The sequence below is a fragment of the Sarcophilus harrisii genome, chromosome 2, assembly GCF_902635505.1.
Source record: "Sarcophilus harrisii chromosome 2, mSarHar1.11, whole genome shotgun sequence".
Classification (NCBI taxonomy): domain Eukaryota; kingdom Metazoa; phylum Chordata; class Mammalia; order Dasyuromorphia; family Dasyuridae; genus Sarcophilus; species Sarcophilus harrisii.
The window spans coordinates 658,738,234-658,757,277 of record NC_045427.1 but is presented as its reverse complement, the minus strand read 5'-3'; the positions used below and the strand labels follow the sequence as shown (position 1 = coordinate 658,757,277).

General features: G+C 39.4%; 1 long non-coding RNA gene across 1 annotated transcript in view; it reads left to right on the top strand.

The window, feature by feature from the left end:
- Positions 1 to 12,082, top strand: part of LOC116422013 — a 68,533-nt gene extending 56,451 nt beyond the window's left edge. Inside the window, exons 4-5 of the long non-coding RNA XR_004232617.1 lie at positions 10,231 to 10,362; positions 11,651 to 12,082. This is a non-coding gene — a long non-coding RNA (uncharacterized LOC116422013). The remainder of the gene's footprint in view (positions 1 to 10,230; positions 10,363 to 11,650) is intronic.
- Positions 12,083 to 19,044: the final 6,962 nt, after the last annotated feature.

The following is a 19,044-nucleotide window of genomic DNA, read 5'->3' as shown; positions in this document are numbered from 1 at the left end:
TAGAGTACCGTCATTCACATTGTTTTTATAACTGATTCCCTTGATATCTACCTCATAGCATATTAAAACTGAAATGTGGTTAAAGGATGCCAGTTAAAATTTTATGTAGACTAAAGTAACTTGTAAACCCATGATACATGCCTTGGAGACACCTGCTTAGGGGCAGCTTTATAGCCAGTGTTTTATAGCAGTCAATCCACTAAACAGAACCATTATCAACATGAGGCATAGGTCAGCATCCTAGTCCCTCTCTAATAATTTCAAGAATTATCTTGATTATTTATATATTATCATAATCATATTATCATCAATTATATGTTATCATAAATATTGTATGTAGAGAGGAAAATATAAACTTGGAGCAAGATTTTTCTACCTTTTCTTATTTTAGGGGGAGCAATATGAGTTTTCATTTTGCCAATCTGCTTTGTTCCTCCACAGGATAATGATTCTATACTGAATATATTGCTAATCCAAAGGCACTTATGTGTTATGTGAGAAGATGGTAGTCAAGGTGGTAGTGGTGGTGATTTGACTTACATAGCATATGGTGTCTCCTTGCTAGCTTCCTGCCTAATATATATCTCTATGGTTACTGGCTGAGAGTATAGCCAATATTTTCTGTTTGAGTTTTTTGTTCTTATTGGTGCTGGGGGATATTGAGAGTTTGGACTGATTTCCTACTGTGAAGGTCCAGGATAAGAGTGAAATAAAGTCATCAAGACCTACTAGATAGAGCTTGTAAATCACAAGGCTACTGACTCATTGTGAAGCATTGTGTGTCTGTGTATGTGTGTGTTTTGTAGGAAAAGGATAGTACTTTTAGTTCTCTTGCCCATTCTCATTGTAATTAAAGAGAGTTTGGTACTTTATGGAATTTTTTCTATCTTCTCTTTATGATATTCTTCAAATGTGAATGTATTAGTCATTGTGATAGAAAATACAAGGAGGACATTCCTGAAGAAATATCTGGGGTATTTGACCCACATGAAGTTCTGTTATGAGATTATTTTTGTTGTCTTCATTGTAGTGATTTTGGAGTGAAGCTACTCTGCATCACAGTTTAAGAGAAACAGAATAAAGGATATGTTGTAAAACAAGGGATTTGGGTAGCAGCTTATCCTTTACCCTTCATCACTAATGGACTTTCAAACAAAGTCTGATCACTCACTTTTGGAGAGCACCGGTCTGGAAACTGGGCAGCCACAGAAAGGCCACTGCAGCCCAAGCTTTCTGAACAGGAAAATTCAAATAATTTCCATTCTATAAACAAGTAAACTTCATTCCATGTTAATAACCGGCTTGAGGTTCCAGCCTCATCACTTCTACTTGAATACTGCCATCATTTGGGAGAGCAATGTCCTGGTTTTCTGACATCAAACAATCATATTAGATTTTTTTTCCTTTTCAAAAGGAAAATAATAATACTTAGATCTTATAGCATGCTTTTCATCTTCAAAGCATTTTCATGCACAAAGCTATAAAGATGAATTCTGATTTCTAAGAGTCCTACTATAAAGATGCATGAGAATCATTGAATATGCTCAAGTAAAATGAAAATATAGTGCTAGGTAATACATTATTTTATGCCCAGAAACTCTTAGTTACAGTCTTAAGGAGAGAACACACAGCGACAATCATACACTTAAAGCCCGTATTTTACCACAATTGTCAGCTCTGCATTCTCCATCAAATGAAGTTCCCTAGTCACAGAATGAATTAACTGATTATATCCTTATGGTTTAGTAACAGGAGAGAAAGAAAAGGGAGCACAGGAGAATGTTGTCATGATTTATTAGGCAGCTTTTCTGACTCTTTTTATATCTTCTGGCCCTCACTGTCCCAGTTTCTCTGATTAATCTTCAAGGCTAGAAGTTCTTTGGCTATTTACTTTTGGGTGCCCATCCCCTTCCATTTCCACTGCATCATCTCACCTCAATTGGGTAGAACCAAAATTCTAGATGTCCATCCTTGCTTTTGATTTCATGTACTCATAATCATTATAAAGGATATTCACTAACCCGTGGCTACCTTCCTAGCTTGTGTAACACACACAATACTTCACAAAGACATACTAAATATGTATTAAATATTTAATAGATGATCATCTAGCATCACCTTACTTTTTTCTAAGATTACTTTTTTCACTCAATATTTTTTTATTTTTTCCCATTATATATAAAGATGATTTTCACTTTTCACGTTTGTAAGACTTTGAGTTTCATTCCCCTCTTCCAAAGTACAAGCAATCTGATATAGATTATAAGTGTACATAATCTTTCTTTGGATCTACTCTTAAGGTATAATGTTTGTACCCATGTGTCTCTCCCATTAAAATGTAAACTTAGGACAGGGAATGATTTCCCAACTCCCCATTTTTAAATGATATCCTCAGAGCTTAGGGCAGCTTCTGGTACATAATAAAACTTATTTTGAGTAATTTAGGTATTTGCAGCACTGGGAAACTTCTTTGTAAGTCAGTTGATTTCATTGTTGGACAGCTTTAGGGGTTAGTTTTCTTTTTTTTGTTAAATGTAGAAAAATCTGCTTCTACCATATCTCTATCCAGTTTCTATTTTTTAAAAAAAGGAGGAAACCTTAATTTTCTATACAAAGTGTCCTTCAAATATTTAACAGTAGTTCTTTGGAAGTCTTTCTATCCTATTTCTTTACTAAATTTTCTATGCTATACTATTACTACCAGAATCTATCACTATCTTTTTCTTGTATTTCTGGAAGCATTTGAGTTTATACACTGATTATTATGAAACACAATCGAGGAGGGGCTAAAATGATTGAGTAAAGGCAGGAACAAAAAAAAAAAAAAAGAGCCTATACATCATCTTTCAAGAGTCATGTTCGACTCTTTGTGATTTCTTTTTGCGTTTTCTTAGCAAAGATTCTGCAGAAATTTACATTTCCATTTACAGCATATTTTACAGGTGAGGATAGTGAGGCAAATAGGATTAAGTGACTTGGCCAGTGTCACATAGCTTAGTAAGTTTCTAAAATCACATTTGAAATCTTTGAAATGTCTTGACTCCATTCCAGAATTCTATTCACTATGCCACATAGCCCTTCAAAGGTTTAAAGATAGCTAGCACACATTTAGTCCCTGAAAATCTCTTGATTGTCAGTCCAGACATGATTAGATATGTCCAATTCTTTTAAAAATCCTCATCTGCCATGAACTCAAGGGCCTTTTTACCATTTTAATTCTCTCTAATTATCGGCATCATTCTTAAAAACTCCCATGCCCCGGCACTACTGGGGGGGATCTGTGGAAGGCAGAATACAGTGGGCAGAAGGGCAGAATACCCTTCTCCCAAGATCCCATGAGCTTTTTTGGCTACAAAATCACACATTTTTGTGTTTACTGTCAAACCCTCCAGCTTTTGTTTAGTTTGTTTTTTGAATACCTGCCATCTTAAACAATAAAACACATTGTTTTTTTACACATTGTTCACACATTGTTTTTTTAAATAGTATTGTTTTTTATACTTAAGCATAGGACTATATATGCATCCCTGCTGAATTTCATCTTATTAAATTCAGCCAATACTACAGCCTGTCCAAGTCCTTTTGGACCTTGACTCTGTTATCAACCATCTTAATTGTAAACTCCCAGCTTTGTGTCATGTACAAATTTGATGAACATGCTACTTTAGACCTTTATCTAATAAGTGATAGCAAACATTACACAGCAAAAGGCCAAGTCAAGATCCCAAGTGTCCTCCAATGAAAATCTTGTACCAATTTAATACTGAGCCACCAACTGATTCTCTTTGAGCCCTCTCCTCTAACCAATAACAAAAAATTGATCTGATTGATTATATTGTTAAATATCTCCATCTTCTCAACAAAATACTTGCTAACATCTTGGTAAACTACCTCTATAATGTTCTCCTTATCTATAATATATTAATCCTGTCAAAAAAAGAAAATGAGACTAGTCTGGCATGATAGGTTTTTGATGAAACCACATAAGTAGTATATAATCATAATTTTTCTGTGAAGACATTCACTCACCATCTCTTTGCTAAGAATCAAATTCAAACTCATGGGTCAGTCATTTGAAAACTTTATTCTTATCCTTCCCATTATCTTTTTTTGAAAATCATAATAATTTTGGCTCTTCTCTAATTTTATATAACACCTCTCTGATTTTCCATTGAATTGTCACTTAGAGTGACTCCACAATCTTAGTAACCAGTGCTGGTTTCAGCTCCTGATGATATATTGCATTGGATAACCTGAACACACAAAAATAAACTTAAAAGGGACCTTTCTTCTCATTAATTTCTCTTTTGCGGGGAGGGGTGTCTTCAGTTTCAACTTCATTCTATGCTTCTATGATTTCCAGTCATTCTCTTCTGCAAAGAAAACAAAAATCGGGGGAAAATGGAAAAACTTTATTTATAAAATTTATAAGGAGTAAAATTTGAATGGAGATGACAATGTTCTTCTAGGTTGCTGTTAGAATAGAAGGTTAGAGAAATGCATTTCTAGAGTCAATTGAAACTGAGTTAAACGTGTAAATTATTCTTTGTTTGTCTTTTAATGTCCACATGGGCAAGTTGGGAGGGTTGGGATTTTTAAAATAGGTCCATCTCAGCTTGCTACACAACAAGCAAATACTCATATTGAAGAGTATTCTTTATTTCCTGACTCTTATTGGATAAATGATAAATAACCTGGCAAGAAAAGTAGGGAGGAGTCAAAGGACATAAGGAGAAGCAATGAAAATGTCAAAAGTGAAGCTTGGATTTCTGTATTTAATTTTGGTCTAAAGAAAAAGGCAGATGGCAACTATCACATATAGTGGGGAGAAGAGCTTACATTTCTGATTGAGTAGCTTTCCATTGAAACCATCATCTACACGCTCTTCCCAAAGGACAATCTGGAAACTCTTATTTGACAATTGCCTTCAGAGCCTGTAGTCTTTTCCTTTGGGATTTCGAAATATTCAAGATATCTCTAAACATGGTTAAACATCTACCATGCACTCTACACTATGCTAAGTAATAGGGAGACATTTAAAAGTGAGAGAGCACCTCTCCTCAAAAATCTTACAATGTACTAGGCAGAGGAAATATAGTCACCAAAAATACAGGCTATATAAAAATGATAGCAGTGGAGCAATAAAACTGGACCCTTTTAAAAAAGGATAAGCAAAATAAATTAGAATTCATATAAAGGATATAAGTCTGATAAATATGGTAGACATTTAAACCAAGGAACAAAATTTTTACTATAATAAACAAACCAATAACCAAATCAGAATGGAGTATAATACCAAAGGAGTAATATAAACTTGTTTTCTGAGCTTAACAAATTGATTCTAAATTTGAACTCCACCAAAGGACACAGTCTGGAAATGCTGGGAGCTGTGCTGAGAGATTGAGTGTTAGGGGGATTTCCTTCCTAATGTGATTTTTGGGGTGGGAATGGAAGCTAAGATTAGGGGTATAAAAGCTTTTATTCTTGTTGAAGTTCATGTCCTTCCTCTCTATAGATAACTTCTAGATATTTCTAACACTTTTTTATAACATTTAAAATGGAAATGTCATACCTAAATAATTAGATAATGGCCAATTATTCTTTGGAGTACTGTGGTGGGGAAAAAAGTAGCAACTGATTCAGCACAATAAAAAGGATGAGGTCATTGTGTAGATTATTTTCAGGGGGGATTGAGAATGTGAAATAGGTCAGCAGTTGTAGATGGGAGAAATTTAAGTAAATTAGAGAACAATATCAGGTTTATATTTTACTTATGATGGAAAAAAGGAAGATGAACCTATTAAGAACAATAAAAAAGAATGAGATTGAGGAGGATTAAGGAAGATCGGGGAGCAGAACCCAAAGAGTTAAAGAAGGAAGAGCAAAAAGTTGGCAAGAGAAGCCAAGGTAAAGAAAATATTTAAGCAGAATGTAAGAAACAAGGAAATAACTGGAATGGATATAGAACTGATTCAAGTAGGTCTGCGAAAAGCTTGGTTTGAGGATTTTTCTTTGGAATTTTTCAAATAAAAAGGCAATTAAATGGGGAGGTCAAGCCATTAATATGTGATGAGGTACTCTAAACAAAATAACAAAATCCTTTGGTATGAGGATGCAATACCTACAAATGGTTGGTAAAAATGAGACTGAAATCCTAATCAAATGGCAGTGTAGAGGAAAATGGTTCATTGTATTTCTTTAAGTCTAAGATTTTGGTATTGAGTACCTGATTTCTCAAGTTCAAGTGGAAACTGAGCTCTCTCTCCAAGAAAAGGTAAAAGCACTCTAACACTGCTTCTTAGAACAAATCTTTTGTAAATCTTCTAAAGGAAACTGAAATGAGTTTCCAATGGAGGTGGTGCTGGTTGGAACAAAAATAAAACCTTTGGCTCTTATTATTAGAGGATGAAAGAGGAGAAAGGGAAGGAAAATTCTAGATGTATAATTTTGAATTTACTGAAGCTGGTTTGTTGGTTGGTTGATGTCCTTCATTCTCAAAGAGGATCAAAATGAGATATGTTAAGAATAGAGTGACAGTGTGTCTGACTTTGGCTGATCAGACCAATGTGAGCTCAGAATGCTCTGCCACAAGATAGAAACAAATAGTCAAGGTGACTATTTCTTATGGCTTCTCTTTGTTCATCTCATGCTTCTTCTGGGTTAATTCAATTCTTCTTTGCACATACAGTGCAGCACCTTCTCTGATGAGGTGCTCATCAGAACACCCAATTCCCATGCTGGAAGGTCCTATGCCAGTGTGTCCCATGTCATACAATTGATTCTAATGTTCTTAAGAGAGACCTTAAGCATCATCTTAAGACAATTCAAATGGAAGTGATTCAGTTTCCTGGCATGGTACTTGGAACACTGTCCAGGTTTTATACAAGAATGATGTCAGCCCAACACTTCATTTTGGTAGTCAGTCTAGTATTACTCTCCTCTCCCACACTTTCTTTTGGAGTCTCCCAAACACTGATCTAGCTCTAGAAATGCATCTGTCAATCTCATTATCAATATACATCCCTGGAAACTATACCAAGGTAAGACAATGTATCCACAGCATTCAAAACTTCACCCTTTGTTGTAACTGATAGTCCAACATTCAAGTTAAAGAATTTACCATCAATGTGGTAGTCGACTTTGATTCATGTGTGTCCTTATTGAAGGCATTTGACAACATGGCTGAAAACATCATGCTAAAAATCATGGGAGCAAGCACACAGCCTTATTTTCATTCCACTGGTGACTGGGAAAGCTCCAGACCATTGCTCATTCCAGAACCCAAGCGAGCATGTCATCATGAAATTCATGTACTATACTGATCAACTTTTCCTAAGCAACCATATTTTTCTATAGCCCTCATGACAATGTCAAAGGCCTTGATCAGAAGTACAAATGTTGTACACAGACCTCTTTTCTGTTCCTGGCATTTTTCCTGGCGTTGTCAGTCAGTCAACACGTATCAACTGTTCCGCAGCCACTTTTGAACCCACTCTGACTCTAGGTAAATGATCTAGGTACAGGACAATGGCAAGGATCTTTTCAGCAATGACTGAGAGAATCTCTGTGATTGTTGCAGAAAATTTGTTTCCTTTGTATTTATAAAGGGGAGCAATGAAGGCATTTTTGAGTTCCAGGGTCATAGATTCCTCTTGACATATAATCTCGAAAATCAGCCAGCCTTTGTATGATCAATGAACTTCCCAGCTTGTAAATATCAACTATACTTATCAAGATTCACCATAGATCTTTGGCCCATAAATAGCCTTCAGTGCATCATAAAAATACTTTAAGAATTGTTACTATCAGCATAAAACTGAATTTCATCTACTTTCTAACTAAGCCAAGAAGTCTGCATTCCAAGTTTTGATTGTATTTTACTTTTGATGAAATTGAATGCTACCTTCATAGAGATGGATAAACTATCCTACTGGTGTACTCTGTATCGTTTTTCATTTAGCAGCTTTTGAATTTCTCTATCATTTTCATCAAACCAACCAGTCTTGATGTTTGTGTTTTGATCCAGATGAGCAAATGCAGTGCTGCACATCGAATCTTTCTGCTCCATTATTGCCAACTGTGTGTTGGTTCAACTTATCCCCCAAATTGACAAACAAACTGTTCCCTATCAAAGAAGCCCTACTGTTTTTTTATCCTGGGGTTACTGCTTTTGTTAAATGTGAATACTCAACTAGGAGAAGATAAGTCTATGATTGGTCCAGATTTCTGAACCATATATTACTTTACCACTCTTTAGCATCCTATCTTTCCTTTCTTATTACAATCATATAATCTATTAAATACCAGTGTTTGCTGTGAGAATGCTTCCATGAGATGTAGAGTTCAGGTTAGGGTTAGGTTATGGTTTAAGTAAATGGAATACAGTGTTGGTGATGAGAAAGTCATGAGATAGTAAATGGCCATTGCTGTTGTTGTTTCCAATTCTCTTCCTCCCAATGACTCATGAGCCTAGTCTAGCATTAAAGTCACCCAGAATATAAGCTTGTCCTCTTTTGGCACAGTTATGATAAGGTCTTTGGGACTTTATAAAATTTTCCTTTGACCTCATCGGAGTTCATCATGGTGAGAGCATAGGCACTGATGATGATGGCTTGGCATTTTGCAAGTGACAATCACATTGCCATGAGCCTGTCATTCACTTCTTTTGAAAACATGTGAGCTTGTTTACTAGATAAGTTTTGATTGCAAAATCCTCACCAACTTTATGACACTGTGGCCACTACAGAAAATATGTATCCAGTTCCTACTTCACTAAGTTGGTCTTCATTTGCTAGCTTTGATTCACTCAGAGCTGCTGGTTGAATGTGATAACTGCTAAATTCTCTTGCAGCAAATGCTGTTCTACTGGATTTTCTGTGGCTTAGAGGTGTTTATAGATTTCACACTGCTCACCTCCAAGTGTGAGGAAGGGGATAAAAAAAGGTGTCAAATTGCCTTTTTTTTTTTTTTTTTTTTTTACCCAATCCTATCCAGATCCCATGATCCCACCTTGTGGTCAAGACACTTAAAAATGTACAAACTTCTGAAAAGTGGGTTCCACTCACCATTGTTGAGCAGATATTTAAAAGCAGAGGGGCTTCTGATTTCCATCGCTAATTCCAGTGAGAACACAATGCTATGACCACAGGGTTTTATACAAAAATCTGTGCCTGTTGCTTTATCAATTGCCTACCACCACAGGCATTTGAGATTGGGGAAATGGTATCATGATGTAAATTGAATTTAAGTGAAGCAAAGTTGCACAAAGTTGTCAGGCTCACCCTCTCTTCTAAAGCAAGCACTGTTCAATGGCAGGATAGTGTCAAGAGTATGTGATGACTCAAGATGCAGTGGATGTCCTTAGCTTCTTCAAAGACTAACAAAGCTCTAAGCCTCCACAATACCTGCTAAACTTGCCTTAATAGCCTTTGGAACAAAATGTTTTCATCTACTTATTACACCGAGGAAGACTTTACATACTTGGGGTAGACACCCCCCTAACTAGATATAGTTTCCTTCTTTATCTCTTTTAATTAGATCAAGCTTTTGCTTGATCTGAGATTAGGATGCCTACCCCTACCCCTGATCTTTGACTTCACCTGAAGCATAATAGATTCTGCTCCAGCCTTTTACTTTTACTCTGTGTGTATCCCTAAAGAATACCAAGAAAGGTAGCATGGCAGAGGTGGGGGTGACCATTGGAGAAGAAGAGGAAAAGAGGGCCACCAAAGATGGTAAAATTAAAACAGGTATAGGGAGAGAGAAAAAAAGTCTTTATCAATGAACTCCCAGGGTGCATAGAATAGGAAACTATTTTATGATTTTGTTTCTTTAAATTACTTTTATCAAAATCCATCGCTTATTTTTCATTTGCTCTAAGTTAAATATTCTAAACTAGCCATGACAATAATTACTTGGCATTGTGCTCTTGGTAATGAAGAGTAATAATAAAATATATAATAATAATGATATGTTTAACATTCGGAAAAAGAAACACACCTTTTTAAAAGCTTGCAAAATGCCTTAATATGTTATCTCATAACAACCCTATGGTTAGGTACTACTATTATTATCCTCATTTTAAAGATGAGGAAACTGAGGAAGAGAGCTGAATCCACTTGCCACATGGTTTCATTCACACTCTTCCCAACTCTTCAGCTAGCACTCTACCTACTATTTCCCCTATCTACAGGTATTTAATAAATCTTATCTTATTCCCACTTGGTTTAGATTTTGATTGACATCGGTTGCTCCTTAATTGGGAATGTGAAAGCCTACTAGGAAGGAAGCCAAAAGACCAGTTGCATATGACTTGACTTGCCATTTATGATGTTTACTCCGCAAGCTGCTTCCAGATAGAAGGTGAGTAGAAATCCTGAAGAATTGAGGAACTATCTGGAATTCTTCAAAGATGAGGTCAATGTTGTAAAATTTGGGCCATGTCCCGTCCTCTATTATAAGACCAGTTAGGGCCACCAAGCCTTTCTTTTTGGGGTAAGCTGTACGTGGGCCTTGAGCTCAGGTCCTCTTAATTCTTTTGGGTGGTTAACTCCAGTACCTTCTCACCCAAAACTCAGAACTGAATTGAAAGGACTGACTTAACCAGAGCATACAGAATGCAGTGGGTGTTGCCTCTCTCTTCAAATATGGCCTTGTGCCATCTCACCATATTCTTAATTGTACTTAACTTTTTGCCTATTCTATCATAAGATGAACTTAAATATTGAGCTTGTGCTCTATCAAAACTCCTAGATCTTTTTCAGATAAATTTCTATCTCTCTTGTCCCATACTTATGAAATTAACTTTTGAACTCCCATTTTACACTTCAAACTTCTCTATTAAAAAGTATCATTCAATTTGGTCCAAAGTTAGAAAGAAATAAAAGAAATTTTCAGACTCTGGTTCTCCTAGTCAATTTCTGGTAGCCAGCTGAGACCAGATGACTCCCTTACTGGGAATATTATGGAGGGCATTAGATTTAATGATATAGTGGAGTAAGTAATCCGTCTTTCAATTTCTATGGGTCAGTGTAAGGGATCAGGGATCCTGTGCCTTGGAGCATGTGCATCAGACAAAGAAATACATAAATTGGTCCTTATCCTTCAAGGAAAAATATGTGCATCCTTTAAGATAGTTAAATGTTTACTCTCACAGAAGCATAAGAATATAGAGGTAATAAGAGCAATAAAATTCAAAGAGTCAGGTTATTGTGAGCCAACATCCTTTAAGAGAGCTTGAAGAAAGGATATAGAAAATGAGTTTAGCCCTTAGTGGATCAAGTAGAAACTCAGTGATAGGAGAAAGAAGACAATATTTCCAGGTGAAGGAACTAAATGAATAATTATGTAGGGATAGGGCTTTGTAAGACTCAACCAGGAACAATTTGAATTGAAAAGCCAGTCTAAATAGGAGGCTATTCTCCCTCATGGTTACTCCTTTGCCTGCAGGCTGCTGTTGGGCTCACTTGCCCTCTTGTCCAAATATCTATGAAGGAAAGAGGGCATACTGGAGCTGTCGGGGAGTTCTATGGCAATGTGTGGAATATCTAATTTCTCGTTTATTTTTCCTCAGTTTTTTTCTTTACTAAAGCACCCCCATTTTCTTTTTTTTTTTAATTTTACTTTTTTTACCCCCATTTTCTTACTACAGTTTCTCCATTTAATCTGACCAAAGGAAGCAACCCCTCACACCTTTCACAGATAGATTGGTGTGTGAAAAGCTGAAGTAAGGGGAGTACAGACCAAGGGATCACATAAAGGAAAAAAAGTCCAAATCCTGGATAACATGCAGCATCAGCAACTAATTTGGAGGAGTCCCCAGCACAGTTGAACTTCTGCACAAGAGGAGAGGAGCTTTTATCACACAGCTACCCCTTTCTTCACCAATGGCTGAATCTTGGAAATTGGTTATCCTGGAACAGTAACAAAGCTACTGGTGATTGTAGCTCCAGCTCAGCCTTAGTGGGTCTCCTGTGTTCATGTCTTTTGAGGAAAGGTTACAGTGGCAATGAACCTTCCCAGAGGATTGAGATGGGACAGAGATATTGCTACTTACTCCACACTAGAAAGTATTTCCTTCTTCCTAAGGTTGTAAATTTGTATTCCTTCCTTGCAAAGGGAATTGCCATAGTATCAGAGTGGGAGCCTAGGAAAGCTAGCCTCAGGCACATAGGACTGTGCTTTGCTGTGGAGAAGCTCTGACCTCACAAGGTGAATGGGAGCCACAGATGAGAATGAATTGACTTTGGAGATCCTTGCACTATTGTGTTGCTCTACCTATAAGGCAATGAATTTGATGGAAATAGTTGTAGCTTCAAGTAGTGGTTAAAGTGCTTCTCTCAGCTTGTTATGGATGGTCAGCTGAGATTTCTTCAGTTTCATTCATTTCGATATAATATAACCTAGCAAGCGATGGGTACCCCTGTGGTCCTGGCTGCACCCTCCCTGGGACACAAAGGAAAGATGAAAAGGGGCTGCCCCTCTAGCAGCTTGAACTAGGGGGTGGCATCCATAGCATCAGGAAAGGAGGCTATAGCCTGAGTGGATCTAGGTAGCCAAGAGTGGGGACTTAAGAGATGACTCCAAGAAAGGGCCAAGGTTGGTTCAGGGTGGGTAAGGAGCAAGCACATCAGAGGGCAATGTGGAGAGTGTGGGGAAGCAGAGCAAGCTGAAATATGGCTGGAAAATCTGCCTCCCCTTAGACTCTGAAAGATGTTAAATCCAATGGAATTTAGGTTTTATTTGGGGGAGAATGGAGAGTCATGAAATCTTCCAAGAAGGGGAATAAGGCCACCATTGATATAGTAAACATTTCCCTTTAGCAGAGGCTATTGCAGGAGATCAAATGAGATGAGAGCAGATAGAATTAAGCAGTGAGTAGTAAGTCTGAGTAGTAGGTATAAGCCAGAAGGGGAAGATCCCATCAAGAGATAATAGACAATTCATCAATTGATTAGCTCTAGAAATGGCAAAAGGGGCGGGGAGAGATTATTCTGAGGTTTCTGAAACAGAATAAGCAAATGGAGGAGGTGGAGTGAGCGGGGAGGCTGGAAATGATGAAGCTTATTTTAGAAATAATGAAGAATGGGTTGGGCAAAGGTGAAGGACTATAACTCATGGGAGAAAAAGTGAGTTTCAATAGATGTGTGAGTCATCTGCATAGAGATGACAATTGAACCCATGGGAACTAATGAGACTGACCTCTTTTCTTGCCCTCTGCCCTTCCTCCTCTCTCGACATCCTCAATATATAACTTATGTGTGTCTCACTCAAAAAGGCCATTCCATTCTCTGTAGCATGTTCTTTCTCTTATTGTGCTCTTCCTGCACCAGTCCCATTCAAAAGTGGGGGAACTTTGGGTACTTATGTTATTCTCCATTTGGGGGAAGGCTTCTGGCTCACCTCCCCCTGGCTTGCTGGACTGCTTAGCCTCAGGTGGGCTTGGGATGTAGACAAGTCAGACTTGAATGCTTGTGTTTGTTGAAGTGCTGTGATCTTTTGAGGGGGGCTTTTGGAGCTGGGTTTGGGATGAAGGCACAAAAGCTAAGAAGGGCTAGCCTGCTGAGGGGGAGAGGCCAACTCTGGGCCCAAGGATGAATTGGAAAAGAAGGCTGTAGAGGGAACAGAGTAAAGGTGTTTCTAAAGGAGCAGTTTTTAGAGGAGGAAAGCAATCTTTGGGCTTGGGAATTGGGGGTACCAAGACTAAGTCTCCTCTGTTAACTGCAACAAAGACTAAAAAAAGCCTTCATGGGGACAACCAGTCAGGAATGTAGAAATAAGCCAAAGGAGCTATCAGCTTGACTTTTTACCTTAACTACCTGTCTTAAGGTGTCCCAATCTAGGAACCCATCATATCTGAGAGCATGCTCCTGAGTAAGATATGACAGTCCCCCTTTAGCTGCCCCAGGGTTTGGTCTTTTTAGCAAAAGGGGAGGACAAGAAAGAATTACATTGGAGAAAGGGCCCCAGGATCCTAGTGTTCAGTAGGCCAGAATCTCTGACACCTTCTTACTAGGTGGCAATACACTTTGAAAAGTTTCATTAGTGTCATGCCATTTTACTGTAAGATGATCACACATCAGGTTCGGTTCGATCCTGGCCAGTGACAGCGATTCAGTTTCTGCTTACTGACTTCCCATAAAGGGGTAATCGTTAAGCAGTTCAGTACAATCCACTTGGGGCGACACAAATGGAGTCTCTGTAGACACTGTCCCAGAGCCCTGGAGGAGAGAAGGGTAGAGGCTGGCCTCTAGAACAAGCTGGCCACCCACCATGGGGGGGCTCTGCCTTTGTGGATTTCCCTCAGCTGCATCCAGAGGAGGGAAGGTTGTCTTACTCATCTCAGTTAATAAGCAATCTGAGAATGTCTGGGAGAGACCTTGGGCAGGTCTGGGAAAATCGGGAAAGTGGCAAAGTCAAGAGAAGCAATCTAAATATCAAAGTAGGGAAGAACCCTGCCTGTGGGGGTTAGGATAGGCCAGAATTCAGGGGCAGGAGATGATGGTGCTCCAGTACAGAGTTCAGTGTGTGTGTGTGTGTGTGTGTGTGTGTGTGTGTGTGTGTGTGTTTGTGTGTGTATGTGTGTGTGTGTGTGTGTGTGTGTGTGTCAGTGAAATGAGAACTCTTCCTTACCACCTGTCCTAGACAACAAGAAATGAGGAGGTATTTGTTAGTGGAAAGCAGGTGAGGCGAGAGAGCCGCAGACCCAATGTACATGAGAGCTGCTCTATTGATTCAGATCTACCCTGGCCTTTTTACTACTGTGGATGGTGGGGGGCCTCTGAGGACCTTCTGAGGCCCTACTTCCAGACCTCCTCCCTCTCTTACTTGAGCCCAGGATGGCTTCAGGCCATGGCTTCGGCCCCCAGGCTTGGACATAACAGTGTCTTTTTTTTAGTTCTACTGATTTTGTCCTCATGGAATATACACTGGGGCAAGGGGTGCCATTCGTGGCCAGGTGACAGCAGGATCAGATTTGCTTTGAAGTCAGGGCCAAGGGGACCTTCTGCAAATCCCCAGACCAACTACCTCACTCTCTGATACCACCTACACATGCTGCCCTTGTCTCACTGTCTAATGGCAGCAACCTGCTCCCCACTTGGGCTCCTATACCCCCAAACTCACTGTCAGGGCTTCGTGTATCCTTTCAGACTTGTAGGTAAGAGCTCCAAGGTTGATATTTTAAAGCACAAAGGGCAGACCCCATGCTGAGCCCTCTTCCTGGGGATGGTGTAATCTCTCTTCCAAAAGCGTCTTGGAAATTTTGAAACCTTGACTCTCCTCCCCATTATCTATGGACAAAGAAGAGCCTCTTCCAACAGGACCTTCTCTTTTCCTTTTCCCCTTACTCTCCCTCTGCTCCACTTAGAGACCCAGGCCAAGCCTGGCATTCTAGACCCTTGTGATGGGAAAGTGTTGCTCTCTTCCTCGGCTTCTGGGCAGCTCTCACCCCACTGCCTTCCTCTGCTGTGGTGTGGCTTTCCCTCCTGCTGGGATTCCAGGCCACTGAGGAGGGCTGGGGCACCTCTTGGGACATGCCCTTGCCAGGCCAGTTGCCACATAACCAACACCTCTCCTGCTCATATGAGGACCTTTCTCTTCACAGGTCCATCCAATAATCTACCACCTTCTCTCTCCTGCTCCAACCCCCAGCAACACATAAGAGGTACTGAAGGAAACTCCTTTTCATTCTATAGAATGGTATTTCTTCCTCTGTCTGAGCTTGAAGAGAGCCTTGTTGATGCTCCTTGGGGGGTGGGGGGGGACTCCTGAGCTCTGCACCCAGGAGTCCTAATCTGCTGGGTAGATGAGGTAGCACGTAATTAGATAGCATCTGGTGCCACCAGGCTGTCTGTGTGCCCTGCTACCTGGGATATGGGTGCAGGGTGGAGCCATATGGAAGGAAGACCAGGCAGGGAGTGGGAGGAAGCCAGGACTCAGCTTCTGGAAAAGTGGGAAGGTGGGTCTGGGTCACAGAAGGCTGCGTGCTAGAGATGGGAAGGAGGCCAGGGGGCGAGTCCTGGAGATAACTCCTGTGGGTGCCCAGGCAGGGAGGCTTGAGAGATTGCGTGAAATCCTGATACCCCAGTGGAAGTGGAATGAGGGTGGCAATTTCCCCCCAGTACAGGTGGAGCCAGGTACTTCTGCTGTATCTTGGAGAAAGGGCAGGCCACAGAGGGAGATAGCCAAGGCAAGGGAGAGGAGAGAGAATAGGGAGTAGGCTTAGGAGAAGGGATGGTCTCTGCCCCTAGGGCAGGGGCCCAACCTGCAGGGGGTCAAAGCAGGAAGGGAAAGAACCAAGTCAGAGACCCCAGCATGTGAGAAAGCTACAGGGAATTGTAAAGGGTGGCCTTGATGTTACCGTGCCCTATCGCTCTTGGGTTATGCTGGCTGTCTTTGCAAAGGAAGAGAGCAATGGTCCTCCCCCTCTTCAGACAGCAAGACCCATTCTCAATTGATTTATTTTGTCAAAATTTTGAGATTCTAGTCAGAAGAGCACTTCAGGACTGATCAAAACTGCTGGGGTTTTTGGTATCTCAAGATTACATTTCATATTTTTTCTCAAGAATTGCTTCTTAGCCTTTCCCCTTCCCTAAAATGTCCTAATGGGGAAATTCAGGTGTGTTAGGGGAAAGTATGGTAGAAAGAGACACCTCTGGCATATTTTGTGGATGAAAAAGCAAACCAGTGAGATCAGGGTGTGCACAGCCTTGGCGTTGTGGCAAAAGGCCACCCAGGGCCTTCCAACTGAGAAGTTGCCCATCTGTTGGCAGTGGGTGTGAGAGGAGAGTATCGGGGCAATGTCTATATTTAATATTAATATTGTATATTAGAGAGTTCTGTAATTCTCCAACTGTCCTTCATTGAGGTATAAAAGGCTAATAATTAAAAATGGGTTCCAAAGTATCACTAGATGATACGATTGGAACTGTACTCCCTTGTGCCAGACAAGGCTGGACTGAGCTGAAATCCCCGTCTGAATGGACCCACCGTACACAGAGAGATGTGTTGAGGTCCCCCTTTAGTGATTTCCATCCACTCCTAGGGAAGAGCTCCAGCAGGCTTAGCTGCACTGCTCTGCTCTGAGCATCAAAGCAAAGAGTAAAATGGATCATTTGGATCCATTGGCCAATGAGTGATAGCCATAGTCAAAACACAGGGTACAATGGCAAGGACACTCAGAAATGGAATTTGTGGGGCCTTGAAAAATGACGAATTGTTCTAAGCTTTGCTGTCCTTATCTGTAAAATGGGGTTAATGACCCAGGAGCCTCTACCTCAAAGGGTTGTTGTGAGATTCAAATGAAATAATTTTTGGATGTTTCACAAAAAAAGGTGCTACTGGAAACAGAAGCCATTATTGTCAAGAGTATAAGGCCTTCCTGCCAATTGAATATAGGACATGTTCAACAGCTAGAGACCAGAGAGTTATCATGGATTAATCATACAACCCCATGATCTATTCCCATACTACTGAGACATATTTTATGTTATGGCAGTTAAAACCCAACTTCTTTCCTTTCCTTTTTCAGGGGAAAAATGAGGATTTATGAAATGTTTCCAAGGTTGCTTTTGTTTAACTTCTCTTAAAAACTGTGTTACTAAATTAGACCAATTTTACATGATCCATTTTTTTATTTGTAAGATTTCAACACTTTCTATATTGACTGGAAATTATTTTGTAAACACGTAACTAATTAAATGGTTTTAGAAATATTTTTTTTAAATTTTTCATGTTGACTGCAAGTGATTGCTCAATGCTGTCTTAGTTGTCTCTAGAAGATAAGCAAAATTCTGAGAACAGAAGAAAGCTCCATTTATCCATTTATCCATCCACTCATATGGAGATCAATGGATAAAGAACAGAAATATTCAGGGACACCCAAGTTGAAATTTAGCCTCATACTCTTAGCTGTGTGGGTTAAAATTGTATCTGATGCTGGGTCCCCTTACCACTAACATCACTTTCAAACATCACTTTCAAAACAGCAAAACCAATAAAAGTTATAGTCAGTAAAAAGGGACAATTGCAGGAAATAAGATTTCCGGGGTTGGGGGGAGCCAGAAGCCACAGACAAATGATTTCAAAAGATGAAAGGAAAGTGATTTTCAAATTGAATCACCTATTAATACTGGCACAATCTGGTGGTGTGTGCTGAGTCAGCCAAGTCTTTAGGCCTGCTCAACAACCATAGATTTTTGGTCCCATGAGAGGTTTACATCTCAGGCAATTTTCAGATTTCCAAAGACAGACCAGAATGCCAAATACAAATGGGGCTGATGCTTTTGAAATGATGTGGACATGCTAATAGTTTTGCTGATAATTTTGAAATTTGGATAGGTTAATGAACCCCCAAATGTCACAAGTATTTTTCCTCCAAACCCCATAAAATGAGATCTTAAACTCCCATCCTTGACTCCTAAGGGTCACCGCTATTCAAGTGCTCCCACCCCCAAGTCAGGGGATCTCTTCATCTCCCCTAAATTACCTCCCACCTTTATTCCATTTCCTTCCCCCATACACACCTGTCTGTCACTGGTTTTTTGCATCCATATTCTCAATGGTAATTAGGAATTTAATTGCTGACCTATCTCCTCTCAATCATATTCGTTCCTGTTAAATGACCAAAGTCATAAGTTCATAATTTCCTGCCTCTGGGCAAGCTCCTTAGACTTTGTTTGCTTAGCTTCCATATCTGTAAAATGGGGATGATAACTTCTACCTCATAGGGTGTGAGGCTTAAATTAAATGATACAATTATAGAACATCTTAAGTGCTATGTAAATATTATCAGTCATAAAACATTTATTGATCACTATGTGCCAGCTAAATGCTTAACCATCAAAAGAAAATTTAAGGGCTTAATATATAATAGCTAATGGAAAAACATATATATAATATATATATGTTCCCCAATAAGAAGACAAAGGATATATACAAGAAGTTCAGAAAAGAACTACAAACTATTTTTTTTGTTGTTACAAGATATTAATCACAAGAGAAAGATTATCATAATTTTAAGACTTCACCTTATTCTCAGGAAAT